Source organism: Mesoplodon bidens (genome assembly GCF_964165515.1).
Source record: "Mesoplodon bidens genome assembly, chromosome: 6".
Taxonomy (NCBI): domain Eukaryota; kingdom Metazoa; phylum Chordata; class Mammalia; order Artiodactyla; family Ziphiidae; genus Mesoplodon; species Mesoplodon bidens.
In genome coordinates this window covers 91,837,226-91,853,116 of record NC_138162.1, presented here as the reverse complement: position 1 = coordinate 91,853,116, position 15,891 = coordinate 91,837,226, and the positions used below count along the sequence as shown (strand labels likewise).

At 45.8% G+C, this 15,891-nt stretch overlaps 1 long non-coding RNA gene across 2 annotated transcripts in view; it reads right to left on the bottom strand.

Annotated features, from left to right (window-relative positions):
* Positions 1 to 15,891, bottom strand: part of LOC308619425 — a 930,003-nt gene that overhangs the window by 657,002 nt on the left and 257,110 nt on the right. The window lies entirely within an intron of this gene.

The following is a 15,891-nucleotide window of genomic DNA, read 5'->3' as shown; positions in this document are numbered from 1 at the left end:
CGGGCCTGTGCAGGCACATCCCGCCTGCCTACTTCTCTGCTTCTGGGGACAAAGCTTTCCTTTTCCTGAACCCCTCCCCCCAAAACGTCACTGCCCCTTCCTAGGGGACCTGTCTCCTGGGTGGTGGTGAAGTTTCCAGCGAGTAAAAATGCAACCCCTTCCTCCCACGCCGCCTCCCCCAGACAGAGAGGAGGAAAAGTGCTTTCCTCCACTCAGGTTTGTAACTCAGGGAGGAGGCGAACCAGGCGGGTGGTGGAAGGACAGCCTGAAATGTGTGCGCTGCCTGGTTTCGTGATAGGTGACCGTCCGGAGATTTTGAGAGCGGCCTGAGCCCAGTTCCGACTATGATCTTTCGCCGGCCAAGCAGGACCAGAAGCCCTTGGACCGTTTGCAGCAGGCCTCGCAGCTGACATGCTCAAGCTCCCCTCCAGAGACCACCCAGTCCCGACCGATGCCACCGGAAGCGCGGAGACTTAATTGTCAATAAGAACGCGGGCGAGACCCTCCTACAGCAGGCCTCCCGGCTTGGCTACGAGGTGAGCACCCTTGTGGGTGCCCCGGATCAGGATCCGCCGGCTGCTGCTCCTTGGGTGGGGGACACGCTGGGTGGGGATGGGGGCGGGTCTCAGAGCCCAGCCCCCTCCACGTGGCGGGCTGGGCTGGGTGTTCCAGCAGGGTGTTTGCGTTGGCCCCGCTCACACTGCGGGCTCTTTGGTGGCTTGTTCAGTCGTGGTGTGAAAAGAAAGGCAGGCCTCTCTGATGTTCCTTACCCATTCAGGCAGGTAGGCTGCTTCGGCCAGTCCGGCTCACTTATCTCTGATATAAAATCTGACCTAACCCAGGGCTTGGCGACCAGGGGAATTTTAATGAGCCCTTTTGGATTCTGAATAGCAAGAAGGAGAGTAGTTATTAGCTCTAATAACTTGTGCTGTTTGGGGCAGAGTGATGCCCCTGTGGGGTAGCGGGTGGGAAGTGTCTGTGCAGAGTAGGGGTGGGAGTGGGGCAGACCTGAGCAGTCTCTTTCTGAGAGGGCACGGGAGCCGAGGGCTGATGGGCGGGAGCAGGGGTTGAGCCTTGCACAAAACTCCCTGTCCACACTGCTGTATCCCAACCCAGCACGGCTGATGACAGTGATAGCCTCTATTGCTAGAGCAACATAGAAAGATAGCTGATATCTGCCTAAGCCCGTGTGATCTGTAGTAACTCCTTTCACCCTTTTAACATCTTCACTTGGGAGTAACAAGTACTAGCCCACTCTCGGATGAGGAAACTGAGCCTCAGAGGGGTTGGCTCATACCTGTACAGGTAGCAATCCAGCAGTGCTCCACAGCCCACCACTCCCCACCATGCTCCTCAGCAAGACTGGCTCACACTGGAATTGCCCTTTTTAGAGTTCAAAACCTCTGTGAGACAGATGACTCTCTCTGCCCTGTGCAGTTCCCCCACCATACTTGTCAGTAGCAATTGTGATGTAATAGCCCACAGGGCAAAGGCATTTTTCTGTGCTGGCATCAGCCCTCTGGGAGTTGAATGGTGACAGTAAAACGCGGTTCAGCAGGCTGAGCGTGGAGGTCCATAGTGCCATGAGCCCTTCGAAGTGTGCCTGCCTTGGCGCTAGGGCTATGCTTAGTTTGGGGGTGTTTTTTTGTTGTTGTTGTTGTGGGTTGAATGTGCTGTTGTTTATATCTACACGTCTCCTGGAGACCTCTCCATTAGCTAGAGAGCACTTTCTGGTAGTTAGCGCAGTTACTTGCAGGTGAAGTCCAAGGAGCACCCAGTTGGTTTCCCAAGAGCTGAGAGCGGGCGCCTAGGAGGACAGAGCAGATGTTGCACATAGTGCTGAGCTAGACCCCCCGTGGTTGAGAAGATAGTCTCCTTGCTTCCAGCAAACGCTGGAGGTGGTGGGGAGACCCCTAACCCCAACTTTTGGGTTAGGGTTGAGAAAGTAGACTCCCGCTTCCAGCAAATGCTGGAGATGGCACCCCGCCGTGGAGGGCGGGGCTCCGAGCCCCACCTGTGAACTTGGCATCATGTCCAGCAGCCTCCCTTTGGGACCAGAGACGTCAAAAGACCCTCGTTGGTCCTCTAAGACAGTTTGCATTTTGGTTTGGTGGCTCTGAGGCCTGGACCAAGGGGCACTTGGTCCATACTTTTTTAGGCTACCTGGCCTTTGATTGCACAGGAAGCCTTGGGAATGTTTACAGTGGGATTTGTTTTTTTCTTCAAATGTAAATTTCAGTATGTAGATTACACAGATCACCAGTGTTGATGCTGAACATCGTTACAAGTAGATGAACGCTTTCAACTTTGAATCCAACTTTCTGGGATTTCTCTGGGCAGAATTTTAAATGTTGGGATGATGGCCCAGTTGGGAGATGTGGCAGCTTAAACCTTTTAAAATTGAAGGACAGTTTGCTTAACCAGATAAGGGTGTGGTTTGGGAGGGTTTTCCTGAAGTTTTGTCTTCAGCATTCTTGGTTATTTTCTTCTGCTTAGCCAAAGATACCATGTGCAGTATAAAGGCTGTCTGAGCTTTATGTCATGATAATCTGGTTCTGGAAGTTTAGAAACACACTCTGGCTTCAGATCCGCGTTAAATAGATCACTTGCGTGGCCAAAGACCTCAAACCTTTCCCTCCTGGGAAAAAGGCTTCTATTTCTTAGGCTAAAACGCCAGTGTGCAACCACATGCTTGTGCCTTTAGCGGTGATGGTTAAATTTTCTATGAATTGAATAAGTCATGTTTTTTAAAAAGTTAATGAGGCATTTAATTAATTAACAACGTCGGGCTTATGGCCTTTATGGTTACATTTTGCGGGTAATGGCATTCGGCTTATAGCCGCTGAACAGAGAGCTGTCCGACAAAAGCAGTTTGGCTTTGCTTGGGAATGGCTGGGCTGCCCTTCAGACACTCCCGTTTATTTCTAGCGGAGAAAATAAACCAAGGAATGTGTTGCGTTGACAGACTCGCCCCGCCTCTTCACCTTTCAGTTAGAGAAAGTGTTGGTGGCGACGGTTGCCATCCATTTAGAGGCCATCACCCTCCTAGCTAGGAGAGTGTAGTTAGCCCACTTGACCCCCAACAGAGAAGGCCTGTGGGATGCTCGTCACAGCTGCATTGCATCCCTCTAACTGGGGCCCTCTTGGGCCTTTTGAATCTTCCCAGCTGACCAGGTACCAAAGACCTGAGTTATAGGTCTAGTACTTCATGTTAATTGAACTTGGGGTTTAATATCTCTGGGCCTCAGTTTCCAAGTGTTGAATGAGGATAGTACTACCTTCCTTTCCTGCTATCTCCTGGGTTCCTGTGGGTGACAGAAGACATCCTCATCTGGGGAAATGAGAAGCACTGTGTAAATAGTGGGATCAACGTGGTTGAGTTAGGACAGCCCGTGGCAAAAAGTCTGACCTGGCCGTGGGGCTACTGCTGCCTTTGCTGCCATCTTCCAGGAGAAGAGAGTTGACTTACCCATCATCTTGGACGGCCTTTCATTTCTAGGTACCCTTGAATCTGCCCTAGTAGTGATGAAGGTTTCCAGGTGAAGGCCATGATTGTCACAGCAAATAAACCCTGGGTTGAGTAAATTGATCTGTGCACAGCAGTTGGTGGCGTTCAGAACTGATCCCAGAGCCAAGTGACAGGGCCTCTCCCTGGCTGGGGCACACAACTCATTAGCTTGCAGCCGTCCACTCAAGTCTGGCTAGTGAGGGCCTGCTAAAAGAGCAGCAGCTTCATGCGTTATCCTGGATACCAAGGCTCGGGGCAGGTGGCCTGGGAGCCCAGAGGATTGTGGGCTTTCTGGCAGGTTGGGATGCATTCCTAAACGGAGAAATGCATTCGTGGGCGTGCCTTTTCTCTTCCTCCTCTTGTTTTGGAAGGGAGCTGCTGCAGTGACCTGAAGTAACAGGGCACCGATGGCCAGGTTTACCAGCATGCCCCATTGGGTTCACGTGGTAAGCAAATGGAACATTCTAGTTCGCTCCCAAGTGAGTGGTCACCTTTGATTGGCGTGTCCTCCAAAGGGCATAAAAGGTTTTACAGAACCCATCTCGCACTTATGGGCGGCTAGAATGACCCCCGTTTTAGGTTTAACAGATGAGTTACCTGAGAGATGTCACAAGGAGGCCTGTTCTGACCCCATCCCATCCCCCCTTACCCAGCAGACCATGTGTTGGGCCACATGCACGTTCTGCCTACTCCCAGCTCTCAGAACCTGACTGCTCTCTGCTGGGCATGACTTACCCAGTATAAACAGTATAACGTGTTTTCTGGTGGCAAATGCTTTCGATGTGTCTGAAAACTTTCTTAAGGTAATAAAACATTGAATAAATTCCTGCTCTGCTTACTGGGAGTGGTTCATATTAATATTTTAACAAGCCAAAGAAATAAGGTTAATAACAGTGATTCTAATGCACAGTGTTGACACAGAACATCTCCGGGGGGGGGGGCGGTGAACGTTTTATTTGATTCTTGAAATGTGGAGGTTGCAGCCTGTGGTGTATCAGGTTCCTGTCATTAACTTGAGTAAATATGAAAATATTAGACTGATTCTGCCCCGAGAGGGTGGAGTGAGGGAAAATAGAGGGTGGGGTTATTGGAGGCATTTTGTGTCATTCCTCGAGGATGGAGGGAGAGAGCTTCTCTTTAACTCTACTTAACGTACAGACAAGAGCATCTGAGGCCCAGGTTCTGACTTGGGGTCTTAACAGGGGGCGCGAGGATGTAGCTGACCTGGGTGTCCCTGCTTCTCTAAGCTGGGGAATGTTCTCCGGCTGATTTAAGCTCTCTTTAAGTGTTGGTCATCCATACTTTTATCTAAACCTGTGTTATCGTCCACTGCCACCGACTGTGTTATCGTCCACTGCCACCAACAGACCCATCAAGTGAGAATGGTCTGTGCTTGGCAATATGTCATCTAAGATGTTAGCAGCCGTGACACCTCTGTACTGGTCACGTCGGCCCCTGGACTGAGGGCTTTCATCGCTATCCGAATGCGTCCTCTCAGCAGCCCTGTGGAAGCTTGGAGAAGTTCAAGGGTAACTTGCCCATGGCCAGGCCACTGGTGCAGCAGAGCCTTAGACAACACTGTCTGCATCTCCAAGCCCTTCTCACGCACTCTCGCCCCCCACCAGGATGCCTGCCGCCTGCCCACGCCATGGTGGGCTTTTGGCCCCAAGGATGTATGCCTTTGAAAGTGGGCACCGCCAAGCTATGGGGAGGTCACCCTTACAAGGTTCACTGTACGGTGGTCTGATGGTATCTCCTCTCCTCTCCTCTCCTCTCCTCTCCTCTCCTCTCCCCGTAGGAAGTGGTCTTGTACTGCCTGGAGAACAAGATTTGTGATGTGAACCACTGCGACAACGCGGGTTACTGTGCCCTGCACGAGGCTTATGCAAGAGGTTGGCTCAACATCGTACGACACCTCCTTGAATATGGCGCCGATGTCAACTGCAGTGCCCAGGATGGAACCGGGTCAGTGACGGTCTTGCGCTCTTGGCCTGGCCCTGCTGGGGCATAGGCAGTGGTTCTCAGGGTGTGCGGGGCACCCCAGAAGGAAAGATGGAGAGTGAGTGCCATGTAAACACACTGATGGCGGAGTCCTCTAGAATGGAATCGGACAGATCTTTCTGGCAAATTTACATAGAACTTTAAAACTCTGTGATGCTCTTATGGACAGAAGTCCCTGAAAATGTTGAGCCTGCATGAATAATCAGGGGTGTTCTCTTTTAAGACCCTGGACTCTTCACCAGCATCTGTTGAATCTCAATCTTTAACATATATGTGAGTTGAAAGTTCCAGGAGTACAGACAGGTCCAGTGGCAACTGGCTTGATAGGACCTGCCATGTCCACCCACAACCCCGGGCCTGGCCCCCATTCTGTCCTTGACCTCGGTTTATTGGCCAGAGGCCCAGGTCTGAGTCAGCCCAAGCATCTTCCTGGTTGTACCTGGGATGCCACCACGAGGCAGGGCACTGGGGCTTTCCTGACAGTCATAAAATTAGCAAAACCGTAAGGTATTTGGTGGTTCATGGTTTCCAAATAGCATCCTTTCTGGATGGGACTGCGGACAGTGTTCCTGACCCCAGCGGACACGGGCAGGAGGACTCTGTACCCTCCTGAGAACTCGCCCTGCCTGTCGACTGCTTCTGGGCGAGAGGGTTGATCACTCATCTCCAAATTGGTTTCAGGAGAGGTTCCACTTTGCCCCTAGTTTCTTTTACAAACTGCACTTTTTGGGTTTTGTTCATAATGGTATAACAATGGCTTGTCGTATCTGCTTCCGTGATGCTGGGGTTCTTCCCCCCACCCCGCCGTACGTTACCTTCTTACAGTCTGTTACTATTTAAGTTCATTGGAAACGTTTTCATCGTGGCCTGAGTTCCTCCTTGGGCCATGCATTAAGAGAGATTTGCATTGAAGAATTAGGACTGAGATGGTCCCTTCACCTGTCCCGTAAAGGGTTATATGTTGAAATAACAGAGTAATTTGTCGCAGCGACCGTACACTCACCTCCTCAGTGAAATAGCGCGCCTATGAGGCTTGGCCGCACACGCTCGATTTTGCCCCGTGTCCTTAGAAGCAAGCATCGCGTGCACAGGTGTAATCCCCCGCACCTCTCCTAGGCCTCTCCACGATGCTGTCAAGAATGATCATCTCGAAATTGTCCGCTTGCTCCTCTACTATGGTGCTGATCCTACCCTGGCTACGTACTCAGGTAGAACCATCAAGAAAGTGAACCACAGCGAACTTCTGGAGAAGTTCTTAACAGGTACGGCAGAGGTCAAGACACGGTCTTGTTCAAGCATCTAGACGGTGACTTCACAGCCTTTCACCTGGGTTCCCCCTACCCCCACCCCCCGTTTACTCTACGTGACCCTTTACTTGGAAAAGCGGCCCAACGTTAGTCTGTCAAAGAAGAGATACATACTTTGAGTTTTGCAAGGTGGGGGGCTGGAAAACTCTTAGCTAGCCAGGCTAGCTTTTGTTTGGCAGGCTGGGGCGGTGAGGCGGGCAGTCCCTCAGGAAGGCGGGTGGACGCGTGGGGAGGTTTCAGTCAGATAACTGGAGGCGTGTGCAGTGGGACTTGTCAGGAGGTGACACCAGCCCCAGCGTGAAATGTTCCTGAACTCCAGCAGCATTTGCCTCTTACCAGCAGGCGTTATCTTGTTTCTCTCTTTCTCTCTCTCCCCCTCTCTCTCCAGACTGTTTAAATAACCTGCAGGCTCCTGACGACGGTAGCCCCGGTTGCTCTTCGGAGTTCTCTGGCAGCTGTGTGTGTGGTGAGCAGCCTTGTTCGTTTCAGTTGGGCTTGTGGGGGTGGGGGTGGGGGTGGTGCTGTGAGCAGGGCTTGCTTGGGAAAGAATTTTTCCAGGGTCCTTTTTGGAGAACAGCTGGAATCTTGCTCCAGCTTACTGACCTCTCTCTTGTTTGCACCCCCCCGCCCCCGGTTAGAACCAGATGATGAAAGTGGTTACGATGTTTTAGCAAATCCCCCAGGACCGGAGGACCAGGATGACAGCAACGAGGCCTATGGTGACCTATTGGAATCTGAATTTCCCGAAGAACCCCTTTTGCCGTGTTATAACGTCCAGGTGTCCGTCGCTCAGGGGTGAGCGTGGCCAGCGTGTGGTCAAGAGCCAGCCCAGCTGCTCTGTGGGGTGGCAGGAGTTAGAAATCCCCTTTAGCAGATGAGGGTGGATGGGTTGGGGGGGGTGAGTGAATTCCTCACCAAGTGCCCACCGACCTCACATAATGCAGTGGAACTTTTCCAGAAAAGTTTGGGGGGTGGGAGGGCTCCCCAGCCAACTGCCCTCATTGGAACACACCCCTAGAGCCCAAAGGACACGGGAGTCAGCGACTGCAATTGCACAGTTTCAGTCACTAAACTCTTGGGGAAGGGATCCTCCCCAAACGGCTACCATAGGGGCCTTCCAAGGTGCGTGAGGTCCACGGGACGATACTGATGTGTACCCTCTTCTCGTATAAGATTAGAGAAAGCCGTATGTGGCACCTGGTATCTTATGTGTATTCAGACTTGCTTAGATGGAGTCTTGTCCCCACGGTCGGGCCACTGTGCCCCATGACCAACCCTTCGGAGTGAACACATCAGGAGACCTTGCTCTGCTGTGTGTTGACCCCGGTGCTTAAGGAGTAGCATCCTCCTTGGACTCTGAGGCTGGGAACGTGTCTGCCTTTGTGGTGACATTCTATTCGGGATAGAGATCATAAAGCGTGGCAGGGTATCAGGAAGGATCGTACCACCTCCCTTTTCGAAAAAGCCTCACTCCCGGCAGCATTGAGGGGCGGGTTGGAGGTGTGGGAAAGGAAAGGAAAGCCAGGTGACCTCGAGTGTTTCTCATGCTCTCTCCGTGAGGGCCGGAGGAGAGGAGAGGTCAAAGAGGTGTTTGCCATCTCCCTTGGGTTGGCATACAGACTGGTTTTCCCCAGTGACTAGAACGGGGTGCACTTACTTGGAGAGGGGTGACTTGAGTTGTGGCCAGAGCCAAGGCAGCACTGGGGTGGCCTGCAACGAGGCTCGTTCAGGGGCGCTGCTCCTGCTTTTGTCTAAGTTGGCTGATCCGCCTTAGGTGGTCTCTTAACACATGCACATGAGTCCAGAGTTCCCCCGCTAGAAGTAGATCTTCTGGGCTTCCCTGGTGGCGCAGTGGTTAAGAATCCGCCTGCCAGTGCAGGGGACACAGGTTCGAGCCCTGGTCCGGGAAGATCCCACATGCCACGGAGCAACTAAGCCCGTGCGCCACAGCTACTGAGCCTGCGCGCCACAGCTACTGAGCCTGCGCTCTATAGAGCCCGCAAGCCACAACTAGAGAAAGCCCGTGTGCAGCAACAGGCCCAACGCAGCCAAAAATAAATAAATAAATAAAATTTAAAAAAAAAAGAAGAAGTAGATCTTCTAAGGACAGTGAGAAGTGGGGTGGGGGTGGGGTAATCAAAGTGGAAGTAGCAGGCCCTTTCACTGCCAGGAGACGGGTAGTTCATAGTTGGGAGCACCTCTAATTTTGCTGGAAACTCAAACCACTGTCCTTTCTCTGGTGTAGGCCTCGTAACTGGCTGTTGCTCTCAGACCTGCTCAAGAAACTGCAAATGTCCTCCTGCATATTCCGCTGCAATTTCCCAAATGTGGAAATTGTCACCATTGCGGAGGCCGAGTTCTACCGGCAAGTGTCAGCAAGTCTCTTATTCTCTTACCCCAAAGACCTGGAGTCCTTTAATCCGGAAAGTAAGGAGCTCTTAGATCTTGTGGAGTTCACGAACGAGCTTCAGACTCTGCTGGGCTCATCCGTGGAGTGGATCCTCCCCAGAGACCTGGACTCAGACGACAACTGGTGAGCTCGCCGGGGCCCGCCGTGTACAGTGTGTCATGGTGTTAATCCTTGTGCATATGTGTCATAATATGACTATTTCTGTAAAGAAAGGACACTATGAGACACGACTCCAGTCGGAAGGACTTTGAAACATGTTTTTTTCTTTTTAAAATTTTAAGTCAGTTTTTATGAAGTTGTTAATAAAGTTTCTTTACTTTTCAGTGTACACATGCTTTCAGTGTACATATGTTTGTTTTTACTCGGAACAATTGTTTCTTTTCTTTTTTAAGGAGAAAAAAAAAAAGGAAAAGGAGCTCCACACTTTGACTTAATTTCATACGAAGCTCCGACGACAGAGGCCATAACTGTTGAGAGTTGCTTTTGGGGCAAATTAAACCAGTAAAATTTTAAACTCTTCCTCCATATTAAAGGGATTGAATAAATTGGCCACTTTGGTGCACCTGTGTCCTGCGAATTGTCCAATTGGAGATGGAGGTTTAGAAAGTGAGTTTCAGTCTTGTTTAAGTCTCTTCCCATCAGACTGGTCTCGTGATTTCCTACACACCATGTTACTTCCTGTCCACCTTTTCTTGGTGTTGTTCATGTCTGGATTGTCTACTGTACCTGCTCATTCGTCCATTCTCATTTGTACCATGGAAGTTTGTCATGCTGGATACTGTCAGAACTAATTTTACTTAAGTTTGTGTTAAGGTGCAAAGCACACGTTTTGTATATTTTCTGTTTTTTGTGTTTGTCTATATTTTATGGTTTCGCTTCAAGAAATATTATGGGAAGGGAAATAGCAAGATGTAAAGAGCAAAAAAGTCATCATTCTCTTTAAATTGTTAGAACATCTATCTGCAATCATAATTATGATGCACTGTGGTATGTGTTAAAATAGTAAATACATGTAACATCCCGTAGGAGCAGCAAACTCAGTGGTGTTGGTGAGGGTGTATCATGGAAATAATCACAAAGCAGGTGACTGTTGGGGCCCTGAAACATTAGTGTGCCTTCCCTGTGTCCAGTAGTGGTCTGGAGGGGTCAGGAAGCCTGCCTTTGAATTTGAGGGAACAGAGGGTTTGAGGTCCTCTCTCTTCTATTGCTCTAGTACACTGCATAGCAGCAGTATACTGGGTTTATAGTTGACGTTTAAATCGCTGATTGATCATTAAGATTGGGATGTATCTTTGGAAATGGAAATAGGAAGAATCGTATGCTTTTTCTTTTTTTTCTTTTTTTTCCTATATCTGAAAAGGTATGTAGTACTTTGCTGAGTGGTTGGGAATAAAGTTTGCAGTATTGAGTGTATTCAGTTTTAGTATCTAAATAGAATTAAACTGTTGCTGTAAACTGGAATAGCACTTTGTTACTGACAAGTTTTAGAATGCATCTGTTTGTCAATTACCTGTTTGGGAAGATTGTAGTTAATGATTTTGAGAATGTGGCTATAAACCTCCAACTGACTCAAGAAAAGCAAATAAGTCAAGATTGACAAATGTATAGGCTCTTCATCTTATTGTGTGTGGGTTTTTTTTTTTTTTTCCTTTTAGTTATTTGTCAAGGTATAAAGAATTCTATCACACTTAAGACAAGTTAAGTAAACTTCACGGGGTGTATTCTGACATGGCATGGAGCAGATCACATGGCCTAGATCTTAAAGGTGATTTTATGTTTAAACTTTCATGAAAACATATGTGATTGAAACACATTAATGTACTGATACAGAGGGCAGTTAATTTTTGTCTTTTTTTTGTGTGTGTGTGGTACTGTTGTGGCCTCTCCTGTTGCCACAGGCTCTGGACGCGCAGGCTCAGCGGCCATGGCTCACGGGCCTAGCCGCTCCGCGGCATGTGGGATCTTCCCGGACTGGGGCAGGAACCCATGTCCCCTGCATTGGCAGGCAGACTCTCAACCACTGCGCCACCAGGGAAGCCCTAATTTTTGTCTTTTGATACATGTGAGCGCAGCTTTCATTTTGCTGAAAGAATATGACCAGTTTTCAGTTTGGGATTCTACCATTTAGTAAAGATAGTCCACTTAATTTTAGAAATAAGAGATTTAATATATAATACCTAATAATACTTTTATGTATGTTTTTTTACTGAAAACGTTTATTGTAATACTGTGAAGAAACTATGCCATTCTAGTCTTCAAGACTTAAATGAATCAAGTGTTTATTAGCTGTTGTAGTTTTTAAACTAATAAAAGTCAGTAAGTACATCAGCAATTTGTAAATACAGTTTTTAAAATAATGCCTTAACAACTTTACAGTGGTTATAATGACTGTATTTAGGCCTAAAGTTAGTTAATAATTTGACATGAAGGCTTTTTAATAGTTTGATGGTGCAGATCAGGGATAGGTAAACTCTGGCTGGTGGGCCAGATCCAGCCCGTCGCCTGGCTTTGTAAAGGAAGTTTTTCTGGAACATAGTCGCACCCATTGTTTACATGGTAGTTATGGCTACTTTCACCCTACGCCAGTGGGGCAGAGTAGTTGCAACAGAAACTGTATAGCCCACAAATCTGGAAATGTTTAAATTTAGATTTTAAAAATTGAAAAATTCTTTGAGCCTATACAGGGCAAGTCCATTGACCCCTGAGGTAGAAAACAGTCAGGAACTTGGGTACGGAAGCCAAATGGCCTAGGTTCAAATTCCCTGTCTCCCATTTCATAGCTAGTGACCATGGGCAAATCACTTAACCTCTGTGCCTCGTTATGAGGTTTAAATGCACTTATTTGTATCAATAGTGCCTGGCACATACTAAGCACTGTGTAAGTGATTGCTGTTGTTTCTGCTTGGAGCTTTAATAAGTTATTGTTAATAGAAAAATGACACTAATGATTTTCCTTTTAGAGTAACAAAGGCACTTTGAGTCTTTTACTTTTTCAGGAATGTAATAAGACTTTTTTCATTTACAGTCAGTGTTCCCTGTTACCAAAATTTACTTTATGAATATAAAGAATTGAATGTCTTCAAGACAGTACTTTTGCTTAAATGTCAAACCATTATTTTCCCAAGGCACATCAAACTGGCTCTGCATAGTCCAGGCCTCTAAAGCTTGTGTGCATACCCTAGGTAGCATGTGAGATACATTTTGTAAATATAGTTTTTTAAATAATGCTTGAGACTTCCCTGGCGGTCCAGCAGTTAACACTATGTGCTCCCAATGTAGGGGGCTTGGGTTCGATCCCTGCTCAAGGAACTAGATCCCACGTGCCTGCCATAACTAAGAGCCCACATGCCACAACTAAAAGATCCGGCATGCTGCAACTAAAGACCCGGCACAGCCAAACAAACAAACAAACAAATAAATACATCTTTATAAAAAATAAGTAAAATAAAATAATTCCTTAGGAGTTAGGAAAAGAAAATATTAGAACATTTTTACCTTTGTATTATTTTTAAAAATCTGTGTAGTTTATCATGTACATAAATTATATGTATGGAACTTTGTGTATATAATTTGTTAATAAATAAGATGCATATTAAAAAGTTTTCTTATGGTTTGCCCAGTCAGGTGTTTGGAGGCCACTGGAGGACAGGATGATGAAATATAGGGCCTCAGCGAAGATAGAATTTAGAACCAATTCCCTGACTTAGAAGACTGTAATTGAGTTGTCCAACTTTACATAAGTGTTCAGAAACAGGAAATCCAGTGGCTAGAATCTAATCACTGACCGAGCAGAATCTGGGTCACTGGACTCATAAACCAGAAGTGACTGTTGAATTTCTCAGGTTGATGCTCCTGGCATATATGCTTGATATGTGTGTGTGTGTAAATCTCTGACATAATAAGCCGTACTCAGGCACACCCTGTTTCCTTATTCAAGCATCTTAATTTCATCCCATTAAATCTTTGAAGTATCAGACTGCCAGAAGGCATGAAGAAACCTGGGCTGAGAGTCTTCATTCCAGGAGACCTGATCTTGACTGCATGGCTGGTTTGAGGCACATCACTCTGAACTGCAACACGCTCATTGGTGACCTGGGTGCAAGTGCTTTGGCAGAATCTCTTAGTGAGGATTTATGGCTTAGAGGTAAATTCTAAAATTGGAAAATATTGAACTTTTAATGTGAAATATGCTTAGCTTTTGGCATGATACTATTGTGATAGGATTTTTTAAAGCCTCATTTTACTGATAGCTTTTATTTTGCTTTTAAACTCTCTCTAAGAGTTGCATATATTCTTTATAGAAAATACAGAGTAACAAGAGAACAATTACCTATAATTTTAATACCCAGATATAATCACTGTTCATTTTGGTGTATGTACTTTCAGTCTTTTTTTTCTACAAATATATATGTACACTTAGGGATTACAAAAATAGAATTGTAGTATACTTGCTATTTCATATTCCTGCTTTTTTCACTTAATGATGTATCATGTAGTATTGCGTCGTATTGATGTCCCATAGTTTAATCAATTCTTTGCAATTCTATTTAGACAGTTTGCTTTTCCCTGTCAGAAACAATGTGAATACGTTGTATATACATCTCTGTGTCCATCGGGATTACTTCTGTAGAATAAGGTACTACAAGTGGAATGACTAAGTGTGACATATTTTTAAGACATTTGATACACATGGCCAAATTACCACCCAGAAAGGCTATGCCAATTTGTAGTCCACCCCAACAGTAGATGTGAAGCCTGCCTCTCACAAACACTGGCCTGTAGCACTTGTAAAAAAAAGGTAAAACTACAAAAATGAGTACCTCTCCATTTTCTATGCAAGTGGGATTACTCCAAATTTTATAACTTTTTTCAATTAATTTAGTATGAGCATTTTAGCAAGTCAGTAAATTTGCATCTCCTACATCATTTTTTGTGATTGTTCAGTATTCCATTATATGAATATGCCACAGTGCACATAGCTTATCCATTCTTGTATATAAGCTTTGTCCAGTTTTTCAGTTACAGATAGTACTCTGATACATATCCTTACCTATATCTCTGACTATTTCTTTTGGTTAAATTCTTAGAAAGAGAGTTGTTGGATCCAAAGTGTATAGACATTATTTAAAGGCTTTTCTTACAGAATCTTGGCTTCATCTGATAGGAGAATAACCACATTTTGTTTTATTTTGTATTCATTTGATTTACTGGTGAGGTTTACTGGCTGTTTGTATTAATTTGGCTATTTGGTTAATTATACCCTGTGTCCATTCTTCTGTAGTGAGAGTTTGTAAGGGTTGTATCATATCCTGTCAGATCCGTATGTCTGACTTGCTATTTCTGTGTGTCATGGGGGTGTTGAAAGATTCCAGTTATTTTAATGTGATGGTCCACACAACACTTAAACAAAAGACTCATGCTAGTTTGCTTTCATGTAATCTTCTTTAATACCTGTGCTTTAGTGATGATCCCTTTGGTTTAAATGAGTAGGTTGTTCAGCCCCAGAACTACTAGAATTCATGATCAGTTTTTCTGGTTTTTGTCTGACCTTTTACTGCGAGGGTTCTTGACCATCATACTTTCATGATAGGTTTTTAGTATGTATTCTCTATTCACACATTGTTTAAAGTTTTTATTATTTGTATCCTCTTAGACTTGTCTTTTTTTCCTCTAAAACTAACAGTTATTACATTTCTTCTATTTTGTTTTCCCCTTTGAACTAGTTTCAAGTGTGATTTGGAGCTGAAGATCATGATCAAAAGAATGCAGTGCATTTCTGAGCTCCACCAGGTTTTGCTTGTGAGGTTTACATGCCCCTGCCGCCCTTGCTAATTATGAACTGAGATTCATTTTGTGATGCTTTTTGCTCATAGGTTATGTACAGTTATTCTTCAGTTCTGTAATTGTAAAATATGTTGTATGATTTATTGGTACTAAAGCCAGGGTTATCATTGCACATCCAAGAAGAGGTTTTTAAATTGGATTATGCATTATGTGTGTGTGTATATGTTTCTGTTTTTTTCCATACCCAAAATTACAAACCTACCATGACTTGTCTTGTGCAGGACTCTTCCACACGTGAGAAAATGAGAGTTGTCTATATGTTAAATCTGTAGAGTTAGCAAGTGACCTTTTGTCTTTCATCAAAAGCACTTGACCTGCAGCAGTGCGGCCTCACCAGTGAAGGAGCAAAGGCTTTACTAAAGGCCCTTGAAACCAACAGAACTCTGCTCGTTCTGGATATAAGAAAAAATCTGCTTGTTGGTATGTGGTCACTTTTTTTAAATTGATAAACACATAGCAAAACAAAAAATTTGTTCAGGTATTGACAGTTTTTTAAAACTTAATGTGTTTAACTTTCCTCATCATATACAGTTGGCCCTTGAACAACGTGGGGTTAGGGGTGTCGACCCCTACGCAGTTGAAGATCTGGGTATAAGTTTATAGTCAGTGGTTCCACATCTGTGGATTCAACCAACCTTGGATCATGTAGGACGATAGTACATATGTATTGAAAAATATGCGTGTGTCAGTGGACCCGTGAGGTTCAAACCCATGTTCAAGTCAACTGTACTTTTCTAGTGTTGCACTTCCCTTATGTTTTTAGCAGATAGTGTACTAATTAAAGTGAATGATACTTGTAAATTTTTCTTATCTCTACTCTG